Source organism: Callorhinus ursinus, unplaced genomic scaffold, assembly GCF_003265705.2.
Source record: "Callorhinus ursinus isolate GAN/ISIS: 27379988/994484 unplaced genomic scaffold, GSC_fseal_2.0 scaffold26, whole genome shotgun sequence".
Taxonomy (NCBI): domain Eukaryota; kingdom Metazoa; phylum Chordata; class Mammalia; order Carnivora; family Otariidae; genus Callorhinus; species Callorhinus ursinus.
The window spans coordinates 16,787,664-16,815,531 of record NW_027397088.1 but is presented as its reverse complement, the minus strand read 5'-3'; the positions used below and the strand labels follow the sequence as shown (position 1 = coordinate 16,815,531).

Below are 27,868 nucleotides of genomic sequence, written 5' to 3'. Positions count from 1 at the left end.
ACAGAGAGAAGAGGCCTGTTGGCAGGTTGTGAGGTTTCCAAAGTAGTAGTGGGGCTAAGATTAGATCTCTTAATTCACTGGTCCCTCTGGTAACTGCCCCCCACCTTACTCAGTTCACACTGGGGTCCTTGGGGAGTGAGTTCTTAGGTATGTATTTGTGCAGAAGTCTGGCAATGACTAAGCCGTGTATGTGGCTTTGAGACTTCGTGTCAAGATTGCCGAGAAGCATTGGATTCCTTTAGCTCCAGCGGAGGGAGATGGTGTCCTTTGGTACCATGCTTGGACTCTTGGGCTGCTGTCAGCCTGCAGGCCCTTGTGTGGGGTGCCCTCAGGAGGCTCCCTGTCAGGAAACCTTGCCCCCCAGGTGGAGAGTCACGTTGCTCTGCGCCCTCAAAGAAAAAGTAAAAAGTGCAGAAATGACCTGACTGAGTGTGAGAAGCACTTCTCTCTGGTAAGAGTTTCAAGTGCGAGAGAAAGATACGTGTTGAAAGGACATTTACTTTCATCAGCTTAGAGCATCTGCTTTTTATTCTTTAAAAGGAAGCAACACCTCACATTACAGAGGTCCCTCGGCAAGCAAGCACTTGAGATTTTGATCTGTGCAGATTCTTGGAGGGAGTGCCTCACAGAGCTCTTAGGAGTGATTTGTAGAATGACAGTTTTTGTGGGGAAGGGGAGAAGGCAACAAAGACAGGGAAGGAACTCCTCTGTGAAACAGCAAATGAGCCATTTCTCTCCTGCCTGGGTGCAAGTGGAAACCGTGCTCAGCAGACCCCAGAGACCAAATTAAAATAGATAGGAAATGAAAGCTAAATACCACGTTTAAATTTTTTTTTTTAATTTTTAATGTGGTGCCCACTTCCAGAACATTCCTGCAGTGTGGGTCCCATCATCATGTCCCCTCTTTTATATAGATTTTTTTTTTTTTTACTGTGCTACAAATACACAGCATAAAACTTGCCCTGTTAAGCATTTTTAATGTCGGGGTTCCATGACATTAAGTCCATTCATGGTGATGTATGTCATGACTATCCTATAGTGGCAGTTTTTTATTTTAGGGGCAAGTCTCCCCAATTAAGCACCTTGGGAAGCGGGGAAGCAGCATCCCTAACCCCACAGCCGAGCAATACTGTTGTTAGAATGAAGATGGTGGTCTCCTGCGTCTTTTTTCTTATTCATATGATTTTGTGCAGACCTACTTGCAGTACTGTTCATGGAGGTTATAAGGTGAATTTCAGAGCTGTAAGGGAAGTTAAGGACAGTTCACTCCATCCCTCCCCGCCTTTTTCAGATTTAAGTGATGACTAGCTGAGAGGGACAGTGGCTTGCTTAGCTGGACAGTGGCAGAGCTGGGTCCAGAGTCCAGGTGCTCCATCCCCTGAGAAATGCCCTGGGCTGGTCTGTCTTTAGTTTCAAAATGTGTTATAAAAAATTCATCGGTGGTTTATTTTTAGGGTAATCTTTCTCTCTCTCTCCCTCCTTCTTTGTGTGGTTTCTGTGTCTGGATTTTTTTTTTTTTTTTTTAATGGCGTCTTCAGGAATTTGTTTTAAACAAGAAAATCACAACATTGTTGTTTATTACTTGGGACCTCTGACATTCAGTGCTGTCTTGCCTACGTTCAGATATGACTCTCCCCAGGATCTTCCTGCCTTTTTTTTCCTCCCCCTCCCCCCTTTGTTTTGCTGATTGTAGTAAAACCCAAGTTTAAAGGTGATTGTTGTTTTCTCAAGTTGGGGTTTCAGACAGTTGCTTTTCCTTCTTCAGAGCTGTTTCCCACTTCGGAAAATTGGGTGAAAACTCGGGGCAAGCAGAGCCTAGCAGTTAAGAATAGAATGTCTGCTTTTCCCACTTCACACCCTCAGGGCTGACCTGCCCCATTAGATCTCCTCTGCGGGCTCTCGGGCCCATCGGGCCCATCGGTGAGCAGTTCTCACCTCCTCCTGCCCGCTTTGGAGGTCTGTGGGAGGTGGTTCGGAAGCCTGAGGAGGCCGGCGGAGCTGGGGTATATTGTTTGGGTCGGCCATGGCAACCGCAACAGTAAAAGGAACAGGAGTAGCCTTATGCTGTTCTGTAAATGGCCACGATTCAGCCGTTATCTGGGGACTTCTGCTCGGCACCAGACAACCCGATCTCCTGGTAAGGTTAAACTTGGCCCTCCCCTCCCAACCCCTCTGAGCAGCCAGGAATGGCCCTGGGGAGGGAAGGAGGGAGGGAGGAAGGGAGGGAGGGAGTCCAGAACACAGCGAGATGTGCACCCAGCAGAAACATAAGGCAGAAACAAGGAGTGTTTTCTCGTCTGTACCCCAGATACAGAGAAAGAAGGAGGCTCCCAAATCCTTGCCGAAGCTCATTGTTTTAAAGGGCTGAGCACCTCGCTCCAAAGAGCCTGCCCAAGTCACTAGCTTGGCTGGCAGGAAGGGGCCGCCACGGGAAAGTCCGAGAAGACCCCGGGATTGGTATATAGGGAAGCTAAAAAGCACGAACTGCCTGCCACATGGGTTCCTTAAAACTGTAATTGAAGAAGACAGAGTAAGCTCCCGTTGCTTCATAATCGCTTTTTTTTTTTTTTACACTTAGAATAGCGTTTCTTTTCATTCAGCAAGCAGATCATTTTCGGTGTCATTCCGTTTATTTTGAGTAGTGTGTTTCATCCTGAGCAGATGAAGAATTTTATTTTTTAAACTCTGGACTGTGTTGTTGCTTCCCACCCTGGGGAAACTTACTTTTTTTTTTTTTTTTTTTTTAATGCTGATGAACAAAGTCTATGTGGTCAAGTACTGAATTGTGAATGTGTTTCTCTCCCAAGAGGCAAAAACGTTTGATTCTTCTTCAGAATCATGTGAGGCTGACATTTCACTTGGGGAAGTCTAAGGGAGTTGGTGAGGTTTTGCATTCATGAAAACAAGTGCCTCTTTTGCTCCTTATCACCTTTTAGTATCTGTCATGCTGGCTCGCATGGTGTGGTCTGGCTCAGCTCTCTCCCTGGAAGTCACACTGTGCTTGAGGCAGCCTCTTTATCAAGACCCGCAAACAGTTCTCAGGCTTCAGCGTGAGGAGCCAAGGGGGTAAAACCATCAATAAACAAACGGGTCAGCCCTCCCCGAAACCCCCTTGGAATGTGCCTCTGGATTCAGTGAGACCTGCTTTTTCTCCTTTTGCTTCCTCACTCACGAACCTAACCTGCAGGGCTCTGCTGCACCCTTTTGTTTTCACTTTTGTAGTCTGAGTAGTAACGGACAGGGAAGTAGTTACTCAATTTGTAAAACGTTGGTTGGTGAGGTCATAGATTCTGAGATTAGCCTGTAGTTTGTAACTGTTTCAAACAAGAGGACAGCAAGATTTTTGCTTGTGTATTTGGAGCTGTTTCTGTTGCTCTTTTAAATGCAGTGTTAACAGTGAAGGATAGAGAAGTTGCTTTCTGCCACTGAGCTGCTGAAAGGATGAACACAACAGATCAGCAAATCCAGACGAACTTCCACAGGCAAATACTATTTCTTGTCTAGTGGTGAACTGAACATTGCACAGAAGAAAACAAAAAAAGGGGGCTTTTTTTTTCTGGAAGTAAAGATCAGGTATTAATTTCTGGACAGACCTTGTGTTGCACAAGTGAAATTAAAAAAAAAATTCCTCTCTGGTTATATTTTCTTGGCATAGTTGAGCTTTTCTGCCTTTAAAAAAATTAGCTTAGTTGGAAAAGAAAGCAGTATTGAACACTGTATTTCATTTATTGAATTGGAAGGACAATCATAGAATCAGAATTTTAGAATTGATGAAAGGGCTTTAATCTAACCGAATGTTCTAATTTTACAGATGAGAAATCTGAGGTGTAGTGAGGTTAAGTGACCAGCCCTGCAACACACGGCTCGTTTGTTTGAGGGCTGAGGCTGAAAAAAAACCAGCTCTCCAGAGACTCCTAGCTCAGTGTTTTTTCTTCTCTGGGCATAGCTTTTTAGCTTCAGTTAGGATCTTTCTCTATTATTGGGATTATTTTTTAAATGGCTTGGTTTTGAAGATGTATGATTTCAATGTCATTGTTCTCATCCTTCAAGAAGAATAAAAAAAAAAAAAACTTTCCTCAGGGGGTCTGGGTGGCTCAGTGGGTTAAGCGGCTGCCTTTGGCTCAGGTCATGATCCCAGTGTCCCTGGATCAAGCCCCATGGCGGGCTCCCTGCTCAGCGGGGAGCCTGCTTCTCCCTCTACCTGCCGCGCCCCGCCCCCCGCCTTGTGCTCGGTCTCTCTCTCCCTGTCTGACAAATAAATAAATACAATCTTTAAACAAAAATTTCCTTAATGAAATGGCATTAACCATATAGAATGGAAAGTATACGTACATATGCCACACAGACTTTTTAATGATTATCAGTGTGCCCTATCTAGAAGTTTTAATCCTCTTTAGACGAAGGTTTATTTGTTTAAGAAAAGCCCAGCATTGTGTTCAGTGTGGCTGTAGAACGAGGAAGCATCACCTCCTAGTCTTGGGAGGCAGAGTGGGGGAGGTAGGGGGGGGCAGCTCCTGTGTGGACCGCTCAGACACATTCTTGTTCTCGAGTCCTTCACGGGTTACTCAAGTGAGAGATGAGTGAAGCCCTTCTTCAGTGCAAGTCACGAATGACTGAGTGATGCGTTTAGATTTGGAGTTTCCAGGTGCTGTTCAAATAAATAACGAACATAGTCTGCAATGCAGGTGAAAAGTTAATCGTTCTGAATGGAAGTGGTTGCCATTTTTTTTTTTGCCCCTGTTACCTCTACGACATTACTCTCTTGCTGTGCCGTGGGGGAGAGATGATTGGAGTGGGCAAACACTCTCTCCTGGTATTCTAGCCATAGGAAGGCGCTGAGGGTGAGATGTATCTCCACGGCTGACCAGAAGGGACCACCTTCTGTCCCTTGGGCAGAACTCCCCGGAGCCGGCGGGGTGGCGGGGGGGGGGGGGGGGGGGGCCCCCCCCGGGGGGGGGGGGGGGGGGGGGGGGGGGGGGGGTTCTGCTCCTCCTAGTAGCTGGAGCTCAGGAGAGCTGAGGCTTTTGATTGGTTGATTGCCATAAGGACTTGATTATTTATTGGTCCTTAGGTGTTGTGAACAGACTGATTTTATTGTTGTTTCATCCCCATTTGGCTTTGTTAGAAGTGTATTAGAAAGTCAGAAGGCAGAAATGTTTGGTCCCTTTGGAAAGGCAGGTCGGTCATTTACTCGCTATGGGCACTCTATTTAGGAAACTTTATACCGCATTTTACAATAATTTCTTCCTGAAAATGTTGAGGTGGGTTTCCCCCCCCATGTGAGTAAATTGGAAACATTTGAGGATTAAACCTAGTGAGAGTTTGGCCTCTTTTATGAGAGATTTAGGGAGTTGGGGACAACTAGAGGGGAAAAATAACATACAAAAATAATTTTTTAAAAATGAAAAAAAATAGGCTTAGCTCTTCAGAGACCATAAAAAATTTAAGTGCAAAGAAACAAGAAAACGGTGGAATGAACGCTTATGTTAAACAGCCATATTCTAAATAGCATTATAATGACTGGGATCGAAAGGGAATAGGAGGTTGAGAGAGGTCTTAGGGAAGTCTACGGGGGGGATTATAGCAGTTTGATGACATCCTTGTACTTGGAATTATTTTGTCCTTCATACTTGATAACATGTTAATAATATGCCAAGGAATTTTCCTGATTTGTGATCTAAAGCAAAATCACCTCACGAATACGTGGTCCGTGAAATCCAGCTAAAATAAAATGTGTGAGTGGGTGCATCCCTCTCTCGTCTCCCTCCCCGCCCCACTGGGGCTCTCCACTTTAATATGGTGGTGTGGGTGCCCCTCAGGTGCCCTGGTGCAGTGTCTTAGGAGTCAGTGAGCCTTGCCAGAGTTTTCCTTAAAACTCCTACTGATAGAAGTATCATATCTGTACAGCAAAGATGTTTAAGAGAGAGAGGAGTTGAGAAGGTATTGCATGAAAAATGCCCCTACTCCTCCCCTCTCTTAGCTTTCAGGGTCAACACTACCTTTCTCTTGAAAATGAGAAGGGGAGAAAACCCTTTTTCTACTACGCCTATGACAGAGATTTCAAAACTCTCTTGGTCCATCTAACACCGGGCTGTGTGACCACCAGACCTCTGGCCAGTAGGTCAGAAAGTAAATTTCTTTCTTTCATTCAAATGTACCTCTCCCCAAAAGAATGCAACACTCTAATTCTTCAGAGTTTCTTCATGATTAGTCACTTTTGTTCCCTCATGTTTCCCTAGTAAAGTTTAAATAGTTAATTTTGTATACTCCTGGAATTAACTGCTTTCAGATAGTATATTTTAGTCGGTGTATTTAAAGGCATCAACTGCTGACATTGTTAGAAGGAAAAAAACACCTCAACATTTTCAGGAAAAAATTATTGTAAAATGCGGTATAAAGTTTCCTAAATAGAGTGCAGGGTAGTGACATTAATTTATCCTTTTTTTTTTTTTTGGAGATTTACTGTCATTTCTCTGAAATGATTACATGATATAGGACAGTTATGATGTCCCAGAAGCTCGTAATTCTTCTTGATGTCACGGCCTCTGTCCTATTCACTTTTTTTTTTTTTTAAAGATTTCATTTATTTATTTGACAGAGAGAGACACAGCGAGAGAGAGAACACAAGCAGGGGGAGAGGGAGAGGGAGAAGCGGGCTTCCCGCCGAGCAGGGAGCCCGATGTGGGGCTCGATCCCAGGACCCTGGGACCATGACCTGAGCCCACGGTAGATGCCTAACCACTGAGCCACCCAGGAGCCCTGTCCTATTCACTTTTCCTGGATGCCATGTCTTACAGCTCCTTTCCTTTGCCTCTGTCTGATCTGTTGTAAACTTGAGGGAGATCAGATAACCAAGCTTATAAAAATTACTAGCCTGAACCGTGTACCTTGATTTGAACCCCTTGCTTTCCTCACCTGCCAGCTCGGCCCAAGGCAGTCATGGCCACATTCTGGGTGCCCGAGGCTGACACAGTCGGGGAGGACTGTCCCAGGTGAAATAGTATGTTAATATATAAAGTAAGGGCTGCCAGTGTGCATGGTATTTTTTATTTAGTAACAGCCTGCATGGGTACTGGATAAAAAAATAAAAATAAATAGGGTCCCTTCTCGGCTTCAGCCAGTCGTGGTTCTAGGTGAATCCGTAAGACATCTGTGTAGGACTTCAGTGTTGACTTCAACAAGGCAGAAAGGGAGGCCTGTTTGGTGTAGACCGGGAGCCTCAGGAGCAATCTCAATCCCAGATGGGTTGTCCTGTGTGCCTGGCCGGCATTGCCGGGGGACTTGGGTAGACGTGTGCCTTAGAGGAGTCCATGCCCGTGCCCGCTCTCTTCAGCTCCGTTATCCCAGGAAGCAGAGGAGAGGGGACAACCTGAAGAGCATGGGTTTGTTGGATCTGCCACTTATGCTTCTCATCAGCTTCTTTCAGCTGAGGGGGGAGGAACTGGTGGATTTTGTGCACGCACCAAACGTGGGTAAGAGGACAGAGTGATCAATTATGCCGTGTGTGTGTGTGTGTGTGTGTGTGTGTGTGTGTGTGTGTAACATTTTTTCCCCCAAAGTAGAAGCAGTGATCTATAAATGGATCTTTTTTGGAAAGAATGTAAACCTGACCTTTGGAACTCAGAATATTTTTTTTTGAAATTTTATTTTTTTATTTGTCAGAGAGAAAGAGAGCACAGTCGGGGGGAGGGGCAGAGGGAGAGGGAAAAGCAGACTCCTCGCTGAGCAAGGAGCCCGATGTGGGACTTGATCCCAGGACCCTGGGATCATGACCTGAGCCGAAGGCAGACGCTTAACCAACTGAGCCACCCAGAATATTTTTTTCATAGAAACAGTGTATGCTATAGCTGGGTCCCATGAAAGCTCACCAAGTCCCCTAACTTCCTTAGGACCATGCCCATCATAGTCTCGTGGACCCTTGGTGCTAACGGCCCTTCAGCTGGTTTGGCCCATGATTACGAAGAATGGCCACTGTGGCTTGTAGAATAATAGTGAAAAATGTGAGTAGAAGCAGGTCATTATTTATCTGGTAAAATGAGCGAGGCTAGCAAAGGGCCGGATGGGAAGTGAAATCACTTCCTGAAGTGGTTCCCAAGGACCCAAATTTGAACTAAGAACAGAGGGGAAGTTTAAGGTAAGGAGAGTTAAGAGTTCTTCTACTGGAGGAAGAACATTCTCACCTCAAGACTGCCTGAAAATAGAACAAGCTGATTGATGAGGTAATGAAATCGGCATCACCTGACATGTTCAGGCAGAGCTGGGAGGCCCCTCTCGTGAGGAGTTCTCCAGAAGGGAGCCATATATTGAGTGGAGAGGAATAATATACAACCAGTCCTTTTTCTCCTAACACTGAAATATGGCACTGTAGACTCACATTTGCGTCTCAGTTTTTAAATTGGGAAAGGTGATGTAACCGCATTGAAATAATTTTAACAAAGGCAAACAGCCTTAGTTTAACAACCCGAATACAGTATAACTTTATTTTTGTATTAAGTTCCTCACTAGCCTACACCTAATTTCTTTCAAACAAGGGGCAAAACTTAACTAAACACACAGAATGTTATTTTTCCCACTCTAAAGAGTGTAATGTTCACCATTACTGATCTGTTTTTACACTTCCAGGTGCTGATAATAATACACATATAATGGTATATTTATGTTATTGCTTATTTGAGTGTTTATTTTTTATTTTTAAAAGATTTTATTTATTTATTTGACAGAGAGAGAGACAGGGAGAGAAAGAACACAAGCAGGGGGAGTGGGAGAGGGAGAAGCAGGCTTCCCGCGGAGCAGGGAGCCGACGCGGGGCTCGATCCCAGGACGCGGGGACCATGACCTGAGCTGAAGGCGGACGCTTAACGACTGAGCCACCCAGGCACCCCTTGTTTGAGTGTTTAAATTCATTATTAGAAAAATGAAAACCATATTCGAAACGTGTAGGAGTCTTACATAGTTTAAGTTTTTAATGGTTTCAAGATTTTGACATTAATATTTCTGCACCTTAGTGGTCCTTGAGGATTATTCAGGGCAAGGTTCTTCTGACTTTTATAATTAGCATGCTGGATTCCCAGTTCTTCCTAGCCCAGGATGGGCTGTGTTTTACAGTAAACTCTGATAAAGGGTGATTGGAGGTAGAACAGTGAGGACAGGCTTCCAGTTAGCAGAGAGAACCTGTGACTTGCCGTCTGCTTTTCCTAGGTCACCAGTTCTCAAAGAATTTGAGTATAATTAAATACACTTTATAATAAACTAGGCTGAATATAATTTAATCTTTTCCTGAAGGTACTCTGGAGTCTTGGAGTGCTCTGGGGTCATGATGAACATCAATTACCTTCTCGCGGTGGGTGTACAGAAGGAGGCAGATAATAGAGTTCCACCTGATTGAGTCCTGGCTGACCGGACCTTTTCTGTTATCACAGGGAGTTCAGTGTCGAGACTTTGGAACTGCTGTTTCATGTTAAATTCACAGGCAGGGGAGAATGTGATAAAGATGATCTCTTTGGTTCTGAGAGGTTGAAAGTTGATGGTAATCATTCCCGTGGACATGGTGGTATAGATAGAATGCCTGTCTATCTGCCAAATGTCTAAAACTCTCTCATATAACTTGACCATTATTCGATTCCTTTTTTTAAAGATTTATTTATTTATTTGAGAGAGAGAGCGAGAACCCACAAGAAGGGGGAGAGGCAGAGGGAGAGACAGAATCCTCAAGCAGACTCCGCATGGAGTGTGGAACCCAATGCAGGGCTAGATCTTACGACCCTGAGATCATGACCTGAGCTGAAACCAAGAGTCGGACGCTTAACCGACTGAGCCACCCAGGTGTCTCCGTTGTTTGATTCTTATGACAATCCTAAGAATGAAGCATGGCAGCTGACATCCCATTTTTACAGATGCAAATACACCTCAAAGTTTAAGTGACTTGGAGAAGATCACATAGCATGTAGATGGCTGAGGCCACTTGACTTCAGAATTCAGTGTTTTTGTTAGCATTCCAAAGGATACTAAACATTTGCACATTGTAATATTTTTGAGTGCTTACTGTGTTGTCTGTGGTGTGTGTTTATCGGCTCATTTAATTTTCACAAAATTTTCACAAAAGATCTTGGTTCCTTGGGTACTATTATGATTACGATGTTTAGAGATGAGGACCCTGAGGCACACAGAGAGGTTAGGGCATGCAGCTGGGGAGTGGCAGAGCTGAAATTTGAACCCAGGGGCTTGGGCTGCATGGCCCAGGCTCTCCCCTTCATGCCATCCTGCTACTCAGTGTGCAGACACACCAGTGTGAGGTCAATCAAGAGGCATGTCTAAGGGAATCTTCCTATCTGCAAAGACCTCTGCCTGTATGTTGGGTCTGGGATCATTCTGACAGACGTTTTGAGCCCAGATCGGCCATTTTGAGATACTTAGCCCTGAGCCTCGGTTTCTTCATCTCTAAAACAAAGATGTAGAACACCTCATTTCTTTGTAAGAATGAGATGAGGGGCCTGTAAAGCGCCGAACACAGTGCTTGTTCTGTAGCCTTTATTTTTAAAATTGTTTTGGTGATCGTTTATTCATAATGGCCAAAACCATATTACAAGTTTTCCAAGAAGCTATCGTATGTTTCCCCTTGTGTGAATGTGTATGTATTAATGGGATGTATTGTCTTTCTTGAGTCTTGAAAATAGGCACATCTGATAATTACATTTATTAATACTATTATACCCAGCTGCACTGGTCTCGACTTTTAACTTCATATCCTTAGAGAGCTAGCAAGTTGTCCAAGAACCCAAAGTGATCATACAAATTATTTGTCATATAGTTTCTTTGTGACTGTGATAAAGTAGAGGCTCTAATGGAAAAGTGCAAAGAGCAATGTTGATGTCAGTGGTTGCCAAGAATTATATAAACTACATAGAGCTCATTAGAAAATACACAATGTGACTGTTTTTATTCTGTCTGAACACATAGCACCTAGAGCTGCCATTTGTCCACCATACCAACCATATTTGCTTGGTTTATATCTGTGTGTTCTAGGTATCTTCGCAATGACTGTCTACCATCCTTTACCATGCTTTCTAGGCAGTGTGCTTCAGGCTGGAGGCTCTTTCTAACACAGGAACTCTATTGGCTTAACTGTGGTACCTACTTAATACATGTAACTGGCGGTAACTGCTTAGTAGCGTGCTTTACATATTTAACATACCTCATTTTTTAATAAATACAACCCCCCATCTTTTAACATTTTTAAAAAAGATTTATTTATTTTAGAGAGAGAGAGAAAGTGAATATGGGAAGAGGGAGAGGGAGAGAGAATCCTCAAGCAGACTCCCCACTGAGTGTGGAGCCCAACACAGGGCTCCATCCCAGGACCCTGAGATCAGGACCTGAGCCAAAATCAAGAGTCAGACGCTTCCCCAACTGAGCCACCCAGGCACCCCTTAACATTCTTTTAAATTTTAAACAGGCATTTTTTTCCCCATTTTTTCCTACCATGCATGATAGCACTGCATTGGCACTTCTAAACTACGCGTCTTTCTTCTTGTCTCGTAGGAGTTTATATTCATTCTTTTGGTGAATTTCACAGAGTACTCCGTGCCTTGTACTCTCTAGGTTTAGGGAATCTAATAATGAGCAAGACAGACAAGGTTCCTGCCCTCAGGGAGCTTTGCCACTCTGCCTGAGGATGGTCCTGATGAAAGGAGCCCATAGTGATTTGGGACCTGTGACCCCTCCAGGGAATTTCTGCCTGGACATCACATCACCCTCATCTCTATGGAAAGCACGAAGTGCGTATGACATTATGTCAACACTTATTCAAGGGTAATGAAAGGCGCAGGTAGTGTTTGCAAATACTAAAGTCTGGTTGCAGTTTGAGTCTTTTTGCCTCCTTTCTTATCTCCTCTTATTCTTTTGTCTCATTCTCAGTTTTCAGAGCTTAGTCATTATTTCCTAGATCTTCTCCTAACATGTAATCGGGTGACCCAAGGGCGGGAGGCACGGGTTGCTTGAACTGCGCCATCTGCGAAGGCGACCGGCTGGGAAAGAGGATGCCACTCTGTGTGGCCAGGTCTGACTTGAGACAGCTCTCGCTGCATTTATGTTGCGTTCAATCTGTCTGGACAAGTCACTCGATCTGTACCTCCATTTTCTCATTATTGGGAAAAGGAGTTGAAGCAGAAGGATTTTCTAAGGTCCTTGCCAATGCTGCAGTGTTGTGATTCACATGTTCCTGAAAAGTTGAGTGTCCTTATGTCAATAAATGGAAATATATTTTCCAATGAGCCTGGAAATCTATTTTCCAATTATCCTCTCCCCTGGTTTATAACTTATCATCAGTGTGTTGTGGCTTCTAACACTGTTGCTGCTCCAAGCCCATCAAGAGGTTAATTACCTGTGAAGAATGAGGAGCTGCTGGAAAGCTGTAAAATGTTCAAGAGAACTTTGGAGCTAATCTCTTTGGTAATGTGAATAAATAAATGTCCTTCATGTATCTAGTTTCCAGGAGGAGGCATAGCGGTACAGGGCTATCTACGCTGGACAAAGTCAAGTTGCTGATAGAGGGTCAAGCTTATCAGGATCATCCCCTTTCTTCTAGAGGTTATTCAGTCGGAGCACAAATAATGCTTTTATTTTATCTATCTGTCTATCTATCTATCTATCTATCTATCTATCTATTTTTTTGCACAAATAATGCTTTTAAAGAAAACAACTGGGTTCTTCCATGTGCCCTTAGGAATCCGGAATAGTACCCTTTTTGTTTGTATCATCTCGCTGTCCTGTAGTGGGTAAAAACTCCAAATGAGGAAACAGATGAGGAATTTGTTTCAAAAAACGTTGTAATTGCTAACAAAGTTCATCTCCTTTTCCATTCTTTTCCATCTGGAAAAGAACAGCCCCAGGCCCTAAACTTGCTTTCCTGTGACTTCAGCGGACCTTATGCGTTGCAGTCCCGTAGCACTGCCTGACTCACAAGCTCTGTCCTAAAGAATAAGTATTGTCTCCGTTTGCTCGAAAATATGCCAGGCAGGAAATCCCCTCTGCATATAGGGAAGGTAGTGTGTTTCAACACACACACACACCACACACACACACACACACACACACATCACTAAGCACATCTATTTCCATGCTTCCTTTCAGTAAAATACCTAGGAAAAAGGGAAAGCTGTTTCACCAGCTTCTGGTGGTTGTCGGGGATATCATTAGTGGGAGTCTCAAGATAGTAAATTAAATTTTATGAAGTAGTTTATTGGTAGTTTTGGAACGGCATTACTTTTTAGGTAGCCCTGTTTGTCACTGGGCAGGAGGGAAGCAGGTTGAATGTCACCAGGAATATTTTGTGGAAAGCAGACATATAAGGAATTCTCTTTTCCCCATTACCCTTATATTTTTGGGTTGCCGTGTTATGTTAAGTCTGGCCAGATTCCAGCCAAGAGGATGTTACAACTTACGAAAAATTATTCAGCCTTCGGTGTTAAGCAGGACTTTGCTATTTCTGAATTTAGTTGGTGTTCTTTTTTTTTTTTTTTTTAAAGATTTTATTTATTTTCGGGCGCCTGGGTGGCTCAGTTGGTTAGGCGGCTGCCTTGGGCTCGGGTCATGATCTCAGGGTCCTGGGATTGAGCCCCACATCGGGCTCCCTGCTCAGTGGGGAGTCTGCTTCTCCCTCTCCCTCTGCTGCTCTCTCGCTCATGCTCTCTCTCGTTCAAATAAATGAATAAAATCTAAAAATAAAATAAAATGAAAAAGATTTTATTTATTTTTGAGAGACAGAGAGAGAGAGAGCAAGCACACAAGCACGGGGGGAGGGGCAGAGGGAGAAGCAGGCTCCCCACTGAGCAGGGAACCCGATGCAGGACTCGATCCCAGAACCCTGGGATCATGACCTGAGCCAAAGGCAGACACTTAACTGATCGAGCCACCCAGGCGCCCCTTTAGTTGGTGTTCTATGGAGGAGGCCAAAGTTAGGGGTTTTGCCTGTCATTGATAAGGGAAGCCTTGAGCTGTTGGCTTGGTATTCGTGTACCAACTTGCCTCTGGAGCTGAGCTTAGAACCTTGTCTCCACTTATTCTGTCTGTGATTTCAGAGCTGTTTCAAGAATTTTTTTTTTTTTAAGATTTTATTTATTTATTTGACAGAGAGAGACACAGAGAGGGAACACAAGCAGGGGGAGTGGGAGAGGGAGAAGCAGGCTTCCCATGGAGCAGGGAGCCCGATGCGGGACCCGATCCCAGGACCCTGGGATCACGACCCGAGCTGAAGGCAGACGCTTAACGACTGAGCCACCCAGGCGCCTCTGTTTCAAGAATTCTTTATTGACTCGGAACCAAGCGTGTATTTCTCAAGTTAGAGGGAGGGATGGACTCCCAAGAGACAGACATTGTGTTAGCCCCCCATCCCTTTTTAATAAGAAGGCTTTTTAAGTAAAGCCACTAAAGGATATGTCTCATTGTCATGGAAATTCATCACTTTATTTTTTAATTTTTTGTGCCTCCTATCTTAATATACTTTTTACTTTAGGTAACCACTATGATACAGCATACATAAATCCCCAGAGCATGAAAATGAATTTAAGAGCTAATGTTATTAGAAAGTTCTCAAGTCAGTGATACAGGAACCCAGTGACATGTAATCCACAAGACGTCCCTCGGTGAACTGGCTTTTCAAGGGGACTGTCACATACTGTTGCTGATAGAAGGATGATGGTGTTGGAAGGGACGCCATATGAAAGTACAGTTTCTTCATGCCTTATATGTTGTTTGGTGAGGATTTCTGGCAGAGAATTTTTTTGGGGGGGGCAGTCTTCTGGTTGCTGTGGGAATACTGATTGACAGTTTTGGTGACTTTACGAGTAACAAATAAAGTTACATATGGTAAAGACATGAAAATATCAAGGAAATCATGTGTGTCCCAAATACAGATATCTCCTTTAAATTTGTATGCATCTTTGTCTTCATTCCTCATGGTGTTTGTTATCCTGTGTGTGTGTGTTTCTTCTTCTATTCTAGGCTGCTTGAGAAAAAATGCTGATTCATAGTGTCATTGTCTTTTGTTTTCCCAGGGAGATTCTGGGTCTGTTTCTAAGTTCATTTTTCTACAGCCTAGAGTTTAATCTCTCTAGATAAATCTTTATTTTTTTCCCCCTCTTACAGACACAGGGCATTTTGCTCTGTTTATGTTAATAAATGTCAGGCTAGTCCCAGAGAATTAGAAGACATGCCAGTCATTTCCTAAAGCTCTTGAGCGTGCTTTCTTTCCCCCTCTGTTTCTTAATATATTGAACTTTTTGGAGTTTACCTTTTAGGTGTTTGAAGGTGCTATTAGGAGATTCTAAGATTTTACTGATAGTATCTAGAAGGTCTTGTCATCACTGATCTAGAACACATGTATCAGGGAGACCCTAGTGGAAATTTTCTCATCCCAAAAGTTTAGAAGGTTTACATTCTGGAGAGGAAGAAGTTTTTCAGATATATTATATAGATTTTGCCATAGTGAGGTGAGTGGTACTTTCAACTGAACATTTCCCCTATACGAGCCAGCAGACAGCTTGGCTTCCTGGTTGTAATTATATGCCATTGGCTTGGTGGTTATTATTTTAGAAACTGAGTTCATCATGGACTGCCTGAGCATTCCCATTAAGATTGTAATTCCATCCAAGGTTTATAGTGTCATCGTAGAAACTAGATGGAATTACAGCCCCGTGCACATTTTGGAAGACTGCATTATTTATTGAAATACTTTATAAAGTTAAATAATTTTGTAAATATCCTGAAAGTACTTGGGACTTAGAAATCTAATCTTAGCCACATAGAAGGTTCTCAGTAAATATCTGTTGTTTATTTGGTTGACTTCGTTTACGTCTTTAAATAAATTATGTTTTTTTTTCAAAAAAAAAAAAAACCCTGGAGAGGCTGTACTTGTATCTGTAGGACTTAAAAAAAAAAAAACACCTTGCCTTAAAAGCTTGTAGGGTCTCCTGCTTGTTAATTGATGAAAAAATTGGCTCCGTGTATGAATATTATTTATTCTTCTCTGGTTCTAGCCTAGAGTGTAAAATTGAGCGGTTCTAGCGGCCAAGGATCTTCATTTCAGAGAAGTCCACTTGTCCCAAGTAATCCGTTTTACATAAACATCTCTTTTCTACATCATGTTGCTAAACCTGTGTGTCCCATGCCTTTGAGGTGGACCCCTATGAGGTGAATAATTATGCAACCAGAAACTTTGGCTGTTCTGTTGGAATATTGGATGGATGCCTTTCTTAATGGTCTTAATCAGGGCAAGAACTGTCCAGATAATTCACTAACATGGTGTGTTACCAGATATGAATGGCCTCTGTTTTTCATGCCCCTAGACATACTACTTCAGAAAAATATAAGGTTGGGAGTTCACAAAAGATACATCATATATTTCAGAGTCTGATATGGTTTTTATTTTTTTTAATTTTATTTATTTTTTTCTAAGTAGGCTCCATGCCCAGCGTGGAGCCCAACACAGGGCTTGAACTCAACGACCCTGAGATCAAGACCTGAGCTGAGATCAAGAGTCGGACTCGTAAATCAGCTGAGCCACCCAGGTGCCCCTGATAATGGTTTTTAGATTGTAGACTCTGTGTTATATATTTTGGGATGATTATATATACTCTGGATAACAAATTATTACTGAAAATGTTATTGCCTGTGCCATCATGCCCTGCAAGATCATAGTGTCAAGAAGCTAAAAGTCAACATATTTTGAGTATTTTTTTTTTTTTATTTTGCAATTTTGGGGATTTGCAGGCATGTATGGAAGATTCTTCAAAGCTAAAAAAATTTCAATGAAGGAAATTCTGTATTATTTTGTCAGAAATATTTAAAATTTATATAAAATTATATTAATAATCCATTACTTATGAATGTATCTGTTCCAGGAAGCATTCATTTTTAAGAGTTCATATGTAGAGGGGACGCCTGGGTGGCTCAGTTGGTTAAGTATCTGCCTTCCGCTCAGGTCATGATCCCAGGGTCCTGGAATCGAGTCCCGCATCTGGTTTCCTGCTCAGCGGGGAGTCCTCTTCTCCCCCTCCCTCTGCTGCTCCCCCTGCTGTGCTCTCCCTCTCTTTCTGTCTCTCTGACAAATAAATAAACAAAATCTTTAAAAAAAAAGTTTGTATGTAGAACAGAGATAACAAATAGGTAGAGCTAAAGTCAATGCTTTTTGCTCTTGAAGAATTTATTGAAAAAGAAGATAATCTTTACCTTGTCATCTCTCTCTTTAAGGGCTTAAAAACACTTAGAGAATGTTTCTGCTTTTAACAGTTTAAAGGTTGAACAATGACGGGTCCCTCTGTCTTCTGATTTATTTTGATGTAAATTCTTTTTTTTTTCTTTTATCGCCTGTAAACATTTTATGTTAGCCCTATAAATTAGACTCTGGTCTTTAATTAAATAGAACCCCTTGATCCACCTTACAAGGAACAAAAAGTGGTATTTTCTCCTTCAACATCTCACAGGGAGTACTGCTGGATTTTATGTAAGAAGTTGACTTTAAAAGTGGTGGGGTATTTTTGTATGTGGTGTGGGTGCAGCAACAATATTGTGCATTTCTTTCAAAAGGATCTGTGGGTGGGGGAACTACCTTTGGTGCCCTCCCTAGTTACTCACTCAGTTGTTCCTCACCAGAAGAGGGGAAACCCAGGGCTTCGTACCCACTCATTCTGAATAACAGGGCTGGGGGTTGGTGGGGTGGAAAGGCCACTGTCCTTTGGCAGAAGCCTTCGTGGTACGGTAGCTTAGCAAAATGCAGGGTGTTTTTTTGTTTGTTTGTTTGTAACATTTTATTTATTTTTTATTTTATTTATTTCTTTTAAGGATTTTATTTATTTGACAGAGAGACACAGCGAGAGCAGGAACACAAGCAGGGCGAGTGGGAGAGGGAGAAGCAGGCTTCCTGCTGAGCAGGGAGCCCAATGCAGGGCTCGATCCCAGGACCCTGGGATCATGACCTGAGCCGAAGGTAGACGCTTAACGACTGAGCCACTGAGGCGCCCCAGCAAAATGCAGTTTTATTCTTTTACTATCAGTCTATAGCATAGGCTCTTGTACAAATGACACTAATGATCAAAATGGAGTATGATAGTGAACAAAATTTATGGTGCACTTAACACATTCACGGGACATAAACAGTGAAAGCATTTAAGTCCTTTCCCAGGTAGTAAGTGATTCCTGGAGCCAGAGGTGGAAGGCTAGTTTGTGTGTCTATGCCTGTTATTTGGGCAGTTTAACAAATATTTGGTTCATTGACAATTTCCGTGGTTTTCCTACAGAAAATTTCTTTTTTTTTTTTTTTTAAGATTTTATTTATTTTACAGAGAGAGAGAGAGCCAGAGAGCATGAGCTGGGGTGCGGAGGGTCAGAGGGAGAGGGAGAAGCAGACTCCCCACTGAGCAGGGAGCCTGACGTGGGGCTCGATCCCAGGACCCTGGGATCATGACCTGAGCGCAAGGCAGATGCCTAACCGACTGAGCCACCCAGGCGCCCCCCCCTACAGAAAATTTCATTCAGTGTGCTTCCCATTTGTTTTCCATGAGGCCTTTGTCACCTCTAGAATCTGAAGGTGAATGAATGAAGAATCTATAATTTTTTTTTTAGAAAACACTCCTGATTTAAGAAATGTGACACTGGCATGTAAGACCAAAAATTTATAGGTTATGCAATAAATTCAAAGAAATTGAATTGGATAGCCGTAAGAAAACATTATCTTTACTAGCAGAGACTAAATGACTGAAGTTTTACTAAATACTAAATGCAGGTAAAGAATGTCAGTGGTCAGGCGACACCAGAAACTGCAGAAGTCAGGCTTGTCATTAACGATTGTGTGGCCTTCGGCAAGTAACCTAAATTCTCTGGGCCTTAGGAAAAACGAGGAAGTTGGATTATATTAGTGGTTTTCAGATGTGGCTTCAGAACCCCTTGGAGCAGCTGTAGGTCCCCCACCAGGCCTCTACCGAGTTAGCCTAGAGCTTGGGTTGGGGAGGGAGGTTGAGGCCCAGGAAGCTTTGTGCTACAGTAGCTAGTAGGCATTTTCAGTTCGTGGGACCATTAAATCAAGTGATCTTTAAGACCATTTCCAACTCTTACATTTCAGTCAATCCCTAGGGGAAAAAGATCGTCCTTAGTCAGCAGGAAGCAATCCAATAAGGAATTGGGCCTCTACGAAAGAACACTTTCGAATGGGAGAGGGGGTATGGGTTTGATCATTTCCAAGGGCTGCTGCTTGTCCGCGGTCAGATAAGTCTAAGATCTTTCCAAAGGCATAGAGAGGAGAGCTGAGAAAGGTTATTCTCTCTACCATCGCTCCTTCGAAGACATTGGGGACAGGAGTGATAAAGGTCCTTTGAGTTGAGGGGGATCTCTGGATGCCCCCGTGTCTTCATGTGATCAGTCGTGGGCTGGTCTGCGTTGATGTTGGCCCCGTGGTCAGCGTCGGAGTGATGGACAGACGATGGACACGGTGGCCATCCGTCGTCATGCCAGACCAAGGAGGGGCTGGGAGGAGTGTGGCATGATTGAGCCCCAGGCAGAGGCTCTGACAGCTCACTGGCATCCAGATCCATAGCCTCTACCCCTGCAGCCTGGGCACAGAGAACAGCTCAGGGATGAGGGGCAGGAGCAGAGAGGAGACTGCAGGGACCTAAGGTGTAATATCCATGGTGGCCGCTGAGCCGTTTGCCAAGAAGAAAAGTCTCTGGCACTAGATGCCAAGCATGTTTGTACTAGAATGGGGTTCAGAAATTCAAACAGAACACTGTCTGTTTTGAAGGACTCGTGTGAAAGGTTTGTTTGTCCCGAGCCTCAACCCAGGAGTCTGCCTGTCATAAACATGGTTAAGTCATCCCCAGACCTGTTGACTGTCATCTCCGAAATTCGTTAGACAAGGACCCGGGCTTCAGCTCTCTGATGAGGAGTGGGAGGGTGTTTTTTGGAACACCTCGGCCTTTTGAATGGTAAGGGAGGGCTCTCTGTCAGAAGTTCCTGCAGGACAGTTAACAGAGGTGGAAAGTTGAAATAACCTTAAAGGTACCGAAGCTGAGAAACTGCCCTCTTTATCCTAACAGCCTCAATTAGTTTTGGAAGGCTGTCAGTGGAGAAACTCAGGGCCGCAAGTGCAGAAGGCAGCCGTGTCGGTGTCGGGCGCGTCGGGGGCCCTGGCCCCTGGGGCACCACACCTGTCTCACACCTTGTCGCAAACCCAGGTGAGGAAAGCCGCATCCTCCTTGCAGCTAGACCCCGACACACGGACCTCTAAGATTTACACTCTGAACACTCAAGGAAGTGGTTGGTTGTGTGACACAAGGAGTCCTCTTTGGTAAATAACTTTTTTTTTTTTTTTTTTTTTTTTTGCAAAAGCTTTATGGAAGAAAGCAGAAGGATGCCTTTCCGCTAGTGTTTTGGAAACCTGGATCTCATCGGCTTTCTGGCTGGTTTTGGCTGTCGAGGTTCCTTATGCCAGAGCCACCGTGAGCCAGGTTTCTGAGGTTCCTCCGGACCCATGTTGGCAGCCTCTTAAAAATAACTGTCATTCCAAGTTCAGCTAAAATATATAACTCAACAAATAAATACATATAAAGCGTATGAATAGAAGTAGCAAAGTGAGGGTTAGCGGACCCAAGAGTGACAGCCTTGCCATGAAAAATACCATAAAACACTCTTCGGAAGGTCAGTTGCTTATGTTATTACTGTACAGTAAATGGAGAGGCTCTGACCCATTTCTCATGATCCGTGATTTCCCATTTCTCTGCCGGGAGGTTTCGAGGAGCTGACCCCTTGCAAATTTTCCTGAAAAAACAAAACAAAACAAAAACTTCCCTCATGTCTGTCACTGGTTTCTCCCAGGCAGTGTGTGGGCAAGGGGTTCACCGTCCTGGTAAAAGACATGCAATGTCACCCTCACATCTTCCCTTTTTCTTCTAGAAATGTTCTTCACGATTTTGAATGGGAAATCCTCAAATGGAGGATTACATAATGTTTGCTGATCGAGCGTGCATGTGATGAGAGCAGAGAGCCCGGTAGAGAAGGGAGAGTCTTCACATTTGGACCCTATGCTCACTGCGTCCGGATATGGATGCTGACGGGCCGGGGGAGGGGGCGGGGGGAGCTCTGAAGGAGAACAAGCTGCGGACCGAGAAGGAGTCAAGAGTCCGTCGTTCTTTACCTGTGGTGCTTATGTTTTATCAAGGCTCTTCCCAACATTACCGTCAGAGAGGAGAGAAGACACTGAAGCCTGTTCTATGGGGAGCTGTTTGTTATACAGGGTGGCTTTCATTTTCAAGGCTCTACTATGTTCAGAAGAGTGAATGTTGGTGCTTTCAGTGTTCCTTCTCTCCGCGCCCCCCCCCCGCCTCTCCACCCCCCAGCTTCTGCTATCTGCCATGCATATATTTCATTTGGCATTTAAGTGCACGGTTCTTAAAACTGCTGACGAATAATCTCCCTTTCACATTTTGCTGGCACCATGGTCTCACTGTAAATGCTCTCTGCATGTTCTTGGGAAGTTGCATAATTGCAGGTACTCTCGTTTACTGTGCAATATGCTCGGTGACTAATGGCCTAATCAGGACTTGGAAAATATATAAACAGTTCAACAGAAGCAATTGATTCACTGAGCTCTTTTCTTCCAGACAAGGGTGAGCTAATGGGAGTTAGAAAGACGGAGGTGCGCAGCCTTTGATGTACTGCAGTTGGAGTGTTCCCACAAACGCCGTGCGTTATTGCTCATTGATGCCGTGTGTCCTGTTTCATATGCATGAGCCCGCGGTGCCAAATGGTCGTCCTAATTGGCTCTCGCTTGGTATTCCCTAATGTGGATGTTACGTGTGTTACCACTTTTTTCCCTTTCCTCTCAATACGCCCGAGTGTGACGGCGTTGGAGGGGCAGGCTGTCTCATCTCGTGTGTCCCCCGTGGCGACACCCTGGCCCTGGTTTCTGAGGAAAAAGTTGCCGTGGAGACTCTAGAAGCTGGGCTGCGTGGCTTACCTCGGCACGTTGTCGTCAACCCGGGTTCTTGTTCTCTTGTCCTTGGCGGTGCTTTTCCTTCCAAAACGTCCAGTCGGGGTGCCCGGAGGTAGAGACTTGCAGCGGGGACGGAGTATCCCAAAGAGGACCCAGGTGTCACCCTGGAGCCCTATCTGGTGGGGGACAGAGGATAGCAGTCATCACTGTCATGTTGGGAATGTATTAGATATCCTCTGAATTCTGCATCTCGTCCCCACCCAGTCCTTTCCCATGCCAAATTTGCTGCCTTTTAGCTTGATCGCTGATTGAATTTCTCCCGATTTTTGATGACATCGCTGAATCTCTAGAAGCTAGCGTCTCATTGACGGAATAGTTCAGAGCATTCGAAAAGAAATGATTAATGACGTGTTTTCTCAAATAAGATACATGCCAGTTCATTCATCAAGGAAAAAAAAAAAAAAGAGTCCTTTCACACGTTCCCCGTCCCACATTCGTGGTAATGTTTGGATGTCTTTGTGGCTGTTTAGGAATTAGAGGGCCCCCAGGCTTCTTTCCGGAGAATAGTGAATGACCACTCATCAGTGTTATCTGGTTCACTTTAAGTTTTAAGTTGCTGGAGCATAAGGTTTCCCATACCTTCCGGGACCCTGTCGTCCTTCACTCCCTCGCTTGGGCGACATGCCCTCACCCTCATGTGGGAGCTGCGGTGGGCCCTTCTTCCTTGGAGGATCTGGTGAATGTACGACACATTTTGCTGTTCGTACCATCCCTTGTTAGCTCTCCCAGAGGAATGTGTGTTTTGGAAAAGCACGGTGGTTGAGAATTTCTCCTGGAGCTCAGCACACTGTGGGTTAGGAAGTGAGAAGAAAGGGAAGGGGGTAGAGGGAGATGTTTGGGGGCTAACGGGCCTTTCTGGGGCTCTTGAGAGCAATAGATGTTAAGGTCAACACATTGACCCAAGGCTGCCTGCAGCTCTGCTTTGCACCATGACCCCCCAAAGAGACCATTTCTGGGGCTACTGTTCCCAGAAAAGCTGGGGTACAGAGCAAGGAGGCGGGACGGTGTCCTCCCATACTTACTTAAATCCTGCATATTTTGTCAGACTTTTATTATGTGTATTATTTTTAATTTTTTTATTACATAGCAACCAGATTACGAATTCTTTAAAGAAATTGTTTTTCACGTTACTCTTAATACCACTACATTAAGAACCTGAGATGTAAAGCCACAAATCCTTTAACTACAACAATAAGAAACGTATTAATATGCATTAAGGTTAAAGAAGCTTAATAGTACAACAGGACAGAGCAAAATCTGCTGGAAGGCACTGATGCTTTAGCATTCTTCGTCCAGTCCTTGCATTTAACTGCAGAAACAGAATACTTAATTTTAAGAGACATTGATGTGTGGACCTCCAGCGAGTTCTTCCTCATCTAACTCAGTAGCTCCTGGACGCCAGTACACACGAAAGTTACCGTAAAGAGTTGTATGCACAAAATCATGTTTGCAGTGTCTTACAGGGAAGTTAAGGGATTTTCAAAGTTAATTTGGATTATATGTGACTTTTGCTTAGCTTTTGAACTTAACCTCCCACGTAAAAACTGTACTCTACTGTCTTTTCCTCCCTCACTCCCTACTTTTCATCTTTTCCTTTTCTTCTCCTCTCTGTTCCGACCGGTGGATTAAATCCCACAGATTTTTTTTTCTTGTGAAATCAAAATAGTGGTGTCTACTTATATTCAAACCAGAAAATGACTAGTATACTGAATATTCAGATCTCTTAGGAAAAAAATAAATAATGCAAGTATTCTGTAAAAGTCTATCTAAATTCCTTACCCTGTGTTCCTCTGTGGCTTTCTGTCTTCAGTTTCCCATTTTTAGCTGGAAGAGAGTACCAGCCAAAAGACAGCCAGGTTCTCTTTGCAGCAAAGCATATCAAACCATCTGTAGATGAGAAAGTAACATTTTGGCTTAAAAGCTGCCTTCTAATATGAGACAGAATGGAGATGATAATAACTAATAGAGAATAGAAAATGGCATTGTGAATAAGAATCTGAAAATAAGATTTTCCTAAATAACCCAAGGATGTCCGGTAGTTGGTTAAGACTTCTGTGATACAAACATGTACATTTCCTCAAAATCAAAAGGAATTAAACTAGAGACCCAAGAAGCCAGATTACAAAGAAGTATGGTAAGTGAAAGATACATCGAACATTATTGCCAGAATTTGGAAAAACGAACAAGCAAACAACATTTTGGCTCAAGCAGCAGGTCTGTTTAGGCAAACAGCCATGGATGGGTAAAAGTTGCAAGAAAAAAAAATCTCATCATGCACCAAACACTTTCAGACAACCATTTAATTTTATTTTAAGTTTTACTTATTGAGGTAATCTCTGAACCCAACTAGGGGCTTGAACTCACAACCCTGCGATCAAGAGGCGCATGCTCTTCCGACTAGAGACAGCCAGGGGCCCCGACAACCATTTAATTTCTTAAAATTTCACAGACATTTTAAAGGGAACAGTAAATACAGAAAACAGGTGATGATGGACGAAAACAGAATGAGTTAAGAGCAGTACTAGAAAATGAACAATTATATCTGAGTTTCATCAGTGTCTTTTGCTCACCTTCACAATTAGTCATCCAGCGAGAAACAAACGGAGGTGAACATTTTAGCTGCTTCAAAGGAACTAGCTGCTTCAAAGGACAAATGTTCGTGTTGAATTTCACTGAATTGTAACCCTCGACAAACTACAGTGTAAACAGGACAAACTTCACTGGTGGGAGTGAAGCAGGATACAAGTAAAATGGGTAAAATAAACAAGATTTGAAGAAAAATCCTAGTATATAGAGAATTTAAAAATAGAAGACGCCCCCCGCCGGTGCCCCCCCCGCCCCCCCACTTAATGAATACCTGTATTTCAACTTGGAGCCCTCCGCCTGCAAAGTTCACTGCCTGTCACTTCCCAGCACTTACCACATACCTCTTGATTCACACCTCATGGTTTGTTTACATATCTGGCTCCCGGACTCAGGGTGGAAAGCTTCTTTAAGGACAAGGACAAACTCTGGTTCCTTTTTACATTTCCCGTGGTGCTTTGCTCACTGCAGCCACTCAGACATTAGTCATCGATTTTTTTAAAAAAAAAAACAGCTGGCTTGGTAAGTGAAAATAAAATAAAACAGCAAAATGAGACAAACACTCAGATCTGAAATGTTACAAAATAATCGTCAACGGTGCTTGAACACAGGATCAAATGGACATACTATTCCAGATACTGTGATGGAATCATTGAGGCTGGTGTAAAACTTCTCTTTGTCAGCTGAAGGTTCCAGAATAGAGGCCAACGGCATAGCTAAATTTGTTATGGAGATGTTTCCAACCCAAAAGAATCATACTGAAATTCTTTTGTCACCATGAGCAATCCACAGTAGAAAATACAATTTGTGAGTTGGGAATCAGGGTAAGGAACCCAAATTGATATTCTTTTCTTAGAAAAAAAAAATATCCATTCTTCCACTTGTATTGCTTTCCTCTTTTATAGCTTTGGCTCCCTCTTTCCCGTTGTCTATTATCCCACCACTAGATGGACAGTGTGGGGACCATATTTTATTCATATGTATTCTTGAAGTCTAGCACAAAGTAGGCACTCCGCAACTGTTGAATGAAGAAATAAGATGTTTCAATTTCCCTAACAGCTAAAAGGATATATAAAACCAGTGCTAAGATCAACAAGAGTTGGTTTCATATGCTGGTAATTGTGGGTTTGGAAATAAGGAGCTACTTTATACATTATTTTTATAGAAGTGTGTCATATACCTGAGTAACTTTCAAAGTAAAAATTTATAGTTGTGGGATATTAAAGCTGGCAGGGACTTAAAACCTGTAGCTCCATCCACTTAAGAGCATTCCCCTGCTCTTCTCAATTAGCCATATAAAAGCGGGGAGTGTGGGTTAGTAAATAATCTTTTCAGAACCTTAGCTTTGTATATGTTTTCAGCAGATTGCAAACTCACCCACACTTGCTACTTTATTGCTACTGTGGTGGAGTCATTCCTGTCCGGATGAGGGTAGCTGGCTTGGAGACAGAGGCTCAGTGTTGTTACCCTGTTGTTACCTGTCTTGATGTTTCCATTCATAATGCAGCACTTTGGAATTTGTGATTTTGCATATTGGAGACAATGGCTAATGATGTCCCAGGTCTTTCTCCCTGTCCCCACCCCATCATCTTCATCCCCGGCAGTGTGCTACATCCGTTTTAAGTAGCATACAATATTCATCCCCACTTCCCCCTGAAAATTCTTTTCCTGTCCCCTCCCTCCTCATATGTACTGCTTGTCACCAATGCTTGAATTTCACACGTTTGAAATGAGTTAAGAAAGATAATCTGTGGCTACCAGGGTTGAGTGTCCTAAGGCCAGTATCAGTACAAAAAAAGTTGAGTGTAGAATCCATAATGAGGAAGGGGTTTGGTGTAGGACCTTGACTCTTAGATCTTCAGAGTCACATGATCTTATTTGCAGGCTTTCTAAGAAGATTGTGCACTTGGAGAAAGGCCTCTGAGAGAAAAACGTGAAATTCTAAAGTCTCAGGATTGATACGGCAGTCGTGGATGGAGGATTAATCTACAGAGACTGTAGTTAACTGATCGGTTAAAAAGCCTTTGGTTACTTGTAGGTACCAGGGATGTGTATGCTAACATGCCTGAAAGAACATTCTGGAGAGCCACCTCCCTCCAGAAGGCTCTGGCTTTCAGTTAGACTAATGGTGATCCTGTGAATTTCACATCCCATTTTGGAAACTGTAGTCTTGTTTCAGATTCCAGGAAGAACAGGACCTGTGTTTCCCATTTACTGTTTTGTTATTTTGGAAATTGAAATGGCAAGTCTGAGCAGAATTAAGAATTACGTAAAACAGGATCTTTTAACATCTTTGTTTAAGTCCTTTTCTTAGAACTTGCCGAGGACATTGTCTGTGTTTCTAGTAGACTGGCTTCTTATTCCCGGACAGTGGCTATTTCCCAAGATCCGATTCCAGAACATCTGTTCTGCCATTGGTCAGGCTTTCAGTCATCTCCTATTTGATTTATGCTGTGTTAAACCTTCTGATGGAAAGGACTTTTATTAATGATGTTTAGGTAATAAAGTTACAGAGGGCTTTAAAAAGTTACTTGTAACAGTCAAATGGTAGCGAGCTTTGGCCTAGTTAGCCTTTCTAGTGGCAGAATGGATTGTGAGCTCATTGGCAGGTTTGGGTTGTGGGTCATTGTGGAACAGTCATGTTTCCGTTGCCTGTGGCTGGGAATATGTGTAGTGTGGCCATTAAAAAAGCCTGTGGTTGAGTTCTGACTTAGAGCTGTTTTGAACTGCCAAACAGACTGAATTCGTGGGAAACTAGTTTGAATGAGACCAGCTGCAATGTAAGAGTGTATATATACACACATGCTGGAGGCTTCTCCCTCCATGAGGAGGGTGGAGGGAGAGAGCAACGGAGCGCTAGGTAAATGGGCCTGAGACTGGGGGATCCCAGCCGGGGGCCACTTCTTCCCGCTCAGAGGACATTGGGCAATGTCTGCAGCCATTTTTGGTTGTCATAAGTGGGGGAGAGCGGGGTAGGTCTATTGGCCTCTAGTGGGTAGAGATCAGAGATACTATTAAGTATCCCACTGTGCACAGAACAGTCCCCACAACAAAAGAATGATCTGGCCCCAAATGTCAATAGTGCTGGAGCTGAGAAACCCTGGCTTCGATCCTCTCTTCTTTGTACTTTTTCAAGGTGATCCACCAACCTGTCGTGGTGGACGGTGAGAAGATAGGCCGCAGGTGTGAGCGGGATAAGGGGAGAAGTGGATAGAGGAAGTGGCAGTGTTGTTTGAAACTTTTGGGGCC

The 27,868-nt window shown here is 43.5% G+C and overlaps 1 protein-coding gene across 12 annotated transcripts in view; it reads left to right on the top strand.

Moving 5' to 3' along the window:
- The window catches only part of ATXN1 (ataxin 1), a 397,308-nt gene that overhangs the window by 55,681 nt on the left and 313,759 nt on the right, over window positions 1-27,868 (top strand). The window contains exon 1 of one of the 12 annotated variants that reach the window (XM_025890943.2): window positions 1,714-2,137. The exons of the other annotated variants lie outside the window; for them this stretch is intronic. The gene's annotated coding sequence lies outside the window, so the exon portion shown is untranslated. Of the gene's footprint in view, window positions 1-1,713; window positions 2,138-27,868 lie in introns of those variants that run through there. 12 annotated transcript variants of the gene reach the window in all.